Source organism: Tupaia chinensis, unplaced genomic scaffold, assembly GCF_000334495.1.
Source record: "Tupaia chinensis unplaced genomic scaffold, TupChi_1.0 Scaffold000097_1, whole genome shotgun sequence".
Taxonomy (NCBI): domain Eukaryota; kingdom Metazoa; phylum Chordata; class Mammalia; order Scandentia; family Tupaiidae; genus Tupaia; species Tupaia belangeri.
The window spans coordinates 10461751-10465663 of NW_006159559.1; the positions used below are offsets into that span (position 1 = coordinate 10461751).

General features: G+C 38.1%; 1 long non-coding RNA gene across 1 annotated transcript in view; it reads left to right on the forward strand.

The window, feature by feature from the left end:
- LOC114006882 (uncharacterized) overlaps positions 1–3619 on the forward strand; it is an 89579-nt gene extending 85960 nt beyond the window's left edge. The window contains exon 3 of the long non-coding RNA XR_003548546.1: positions 3411–3619. This is a non-coding gene — a long non-coding RNA (uncharacterized LOC114006882). The remainder of the gene's footprint in view (positions 1–3410) is intronic.
- Positions 3620–3913: the final 294 nt, after the last annotated feature.

Genomic DNA, 3913 nt, shown 5'->3' on the forward strand with positions numbered 1-3913 from the left:
AGTGGGGAGCAGAACCTGGATAAAACTTATTAGTGGCCACATAACATGTTATCCTGTTCTGTCTTAGGCAAATAATTGTCTCTTGTAAAAGACTTACTGCCTGTGACCACCCAGCATGCGCTCAAGGAAATATTTTTCTATTTCATTTTATAAGGAAATACTGGTATTGGGTAAAGAAAATTAAATAACTTACATATTTTCAGAGCTGGCTGGTGGCATGGTGGTTAAGGCAGCTGGATCCCACATGACCAACTGCATGGTTGGAGTCCTGGACATAGCAGCTTGAAAGAGACATCGGGCACATGCGTGTGCATTCCCAAAATCCCAAAAGGAGGGAGAAATGGAGGAGAAAGGGTTGTGATGTGATCATTCCCCATGGTAGGTGCTTTCTCACTTTCTCTTTCTTTCTCTCTGTCTCTATTTCTATCTCTCCCCATCTCTGTTTGTTCCTTTCCAAAGAGCACATTCATCCTCTAGCAAATTAAAAATACAAACGTGGGGCCAGCAAATGGCGTAATGGTTACATCGCTGGACTCTCCTGTAGTTGACTGCAGTTGGAGTCCTGCACCTGGTGACTTAGAACTCATGCCATGTGTGGGTTTGTGTGTGTGTGTGTGTGTGTGTGTGTGTGTGTGTGTGTGTGTAGAATGTAAGAGAAGGGATTGTGGTGCAGCCATGCCCCTGGGGGACGATTTCTTGCTTTCTGTTTCTCTTTCTGTCTCTCCAGCAAGCACATGCACTCTATAGCAAAAATCTCTCTCTAAAAAACAAACAAGCAAGCAAACAAACAAACCCAAAACGAGGGTAAAGAAATTTGTAGGTAAGCCAGAGAGGGACTCAGGGACTTAGGGATCCATTTTCTCTAACTACTTAATATTTTATGTGGGATTTGATGAGGCCCCAAAAGCTACACAAGAAATTTTAAACCCCTTCTTTCTCATTTCCTTTTTTTCTGTTAATTTGGGACAGATGAAAATAATATTTAGATAGAACAGGTGAATTTGCTAGTAACCAATCAGAAAGCTATATTTTTTTTAAGCCCAAAGATAGAATTTATTTAAGACTCCAAGAAACAAATCTGTAGCTCAAGGTTCAAAATAAAGTTTGGGAATAAATTTAGGATGACTATAACTAAGTCTAAATATATTTTGAGTTTTTCCATCTAGTCCCTTAAAGGCATCCTCCAGAACACCTTAGAGAAACTGGTGACTTTTTAAGTTGGCCATGTGAAGACAGAGTGACCTCAGATTTCCTTCTCGAGCTGCCCCAAGAACATTGTGCACCCAATAGCCATCTTAATGGCGTAGTTATTTGGTATGTTTTTCTGTAGGTTGGGGACACCTAGAATATAAGACATAAGCTATCACCTGTAGGACTAATTCTCTAAACATAGAGATCTATTTTTAAAAATTTTGTTGTAGGGCACCTGCACTCGCTGGAGAGAGACAGAGATGAAAGGGAGTGGGTACACATCCCCATGGGGGCGGCCGTGCTGCAATGCCTTCTCCATTTTCCTCTCAGGATTTGGGCATGTACACACCTGTGTTTCTTTCTCTTTCTTCTTTCTTTCTTTTTCCTTTCTCTCTTTCTTTCTTCTTTCTTTCCTTCTTCCTTCCTTCCTTCCTTCCTTCCTTCCTTCCTTCCTTCCTTCCTTTCTTTCTTTCTTTCTTTCTTTCTTTCTTTCTTTCTTTCTTTCTTTCTTTTTCTTTCTTTCTTTCCTTTGTTCTTTTTTCCTTCTTTCTCTTCTTTCCTTTCTTTTTCCTTTCTTTCTTCCTCTTTCTCTTTCTCTCTTTCTTTCACTCTCTTTCTTCTTTTTCTTCCTTCTCTCCTTCCTTCCTTCCTCTTCCTTTCTTTTCTTTTTTGTCTTTCTTTTTTCCTTTTTCTTTCTTTCTTCTCTTTCTTTTTAAAAAATAATTATTTCATTTCATTTATTTATTTAATTTGACGAGAGAGCAGAAAGTGAGAAAGCAAGCTGCCAGGTCCAGAACAGGAACTGCAGTTGGCCATGTGGGAGTCCAGTGCCTTAACCATCAAGTCACCTTCTGACCCTACATACACATATTTTCAAGCTGCCAAGTCCAGGACTTGAACTGCACAATCGACCATGTGTGATCTAGCAGCCTTAACCTCCACGCCGCTGGCTGGCCCAGGAGAGATTCATAGTTAATGACTAAGCACAGATGTGCTAAGTAACAAAAAAAAAAAAAAAAAGAACAGCAAATGTATTAAATATTCCTAATATGTGGTATTATGTTAAGCATTTTGCTACAATTTCATTAAATCTTCACACCCCAAGTAAAAGTGTCATCATCATTCCTTTATAAAAATGGGGATACTGAGGCTTTAAGGCTATGCTTTACATCACACAGCTAACTTGTGAAGGAGCCAGGTTTTAATTTCAGATCTGCTCTTCGGCAAAGTTGTTTTCAGTAACTGCCACATCCTATATATTTATCAATTAAATTAATCAAATTTAATTGACTCATAGATTAATCAAATTAATGTGATTAATGTAGTGAGTCAAATTGGCTGAGTCTGTTTATATGGAGACAGAAAGAAGCTATTCCTATAAAACCAAACAGTTTGTTTAACTTAGATGTCTATTACATGCAGATGACAGACAATCTCCAGTGCAGCAGTTCTCAGCGTGGTCTGGAGACCAATGGAAAAAGATTCTCAGTGGCATATGTGGTCAAAAGCATCTTCATAATAAGACTGAGACATTCTTGCTTTCCTTTTTCTTATATTTCAAGACCATACTGTGGAATTTTTCAGAAGGTACATGATGTATGAGATCACAACAGAGAGAAAGTAGGTGACATGAGTATATATCTAGTCTATGAAGCTAGACATCAAGAAAGATTTATGAAAATTCAAAACAATGCTACTGTACTAGCCAAGTAATTTTTTGTTTTGGAAAATACAACTATTTTTCATAAATACATATTATTTAATGTGTTAATTTTTATTTTAAAATGAATGAACAAATAAATCAAGAATTTTACAGTATTAACATTTAATACTATAAATATCAATAGATATAACCTCATAAACAAAAGTTCTTTGGGACATTTATTTATTTATTTATTTATTTTGTATACAGGATACATGTGCCTGCCAGAGAGAGGGAAAGTGAGAAATCACCCCCCCAAGAAGGATGGCCACATTGCAGTGCCTGATGTGATTTTCAAGCCACCTGGTCCAAGACTTGAACACAGTCAAACATGAAAATCTAGTACCTTCATCACCATACCACCTCCTAGTCTCAGGGGCTATTAATTATTAAGATCGTGACTGAGCATTGAGACCAGAAAGTTCAAAAAATGCTACTCTAGTGCTAAAGTTTAGATGGAGAGAGATGTTGCATTGAATTATTAATCGTATTATTCTTCCTTTCTATTGCTTTCCAGGAGAGAAACTTGTAACTTACCTGCATCTTGAATGATAAATTTCTCAGTGTGTGGTGACTGTGGAATCTCACATTTTTCCTGGTGTGGCAGATGCCTTCTGGATGATCTTCCAGCTCATGTTCCCCTCTGAGGGAGAGGATCTGGCAGCCATGCTTGAGTTATGGATACCAATCCTCTGTCACTGTTGGAGGTTGGAAAGAGGTAAACCCAAGGTGAGCCAGAGTTTCACTACTAGGAACTTGGAGGTGGGATTCAGTGACACCTGGTAATTCTTTATGGCTGTGAATGATGTGGTGAAAACTCAAGCAGAGGAACAGTCCAGAGAAAGATAGTTAAAGAGAGGGAAGAAAAAAGTAGGTGTATGTAGTGAAACAAGGAGAGAAATGAAGAGACATTACCATCTGTGCTTCCAATGGCTTTTCAGGTCTTAGTTCTAGATCTTCCTGAAACTTGGTTGCCTTCATGTCCTGGTTTTATGAATTACTCTTGTATCCTTAAAATAA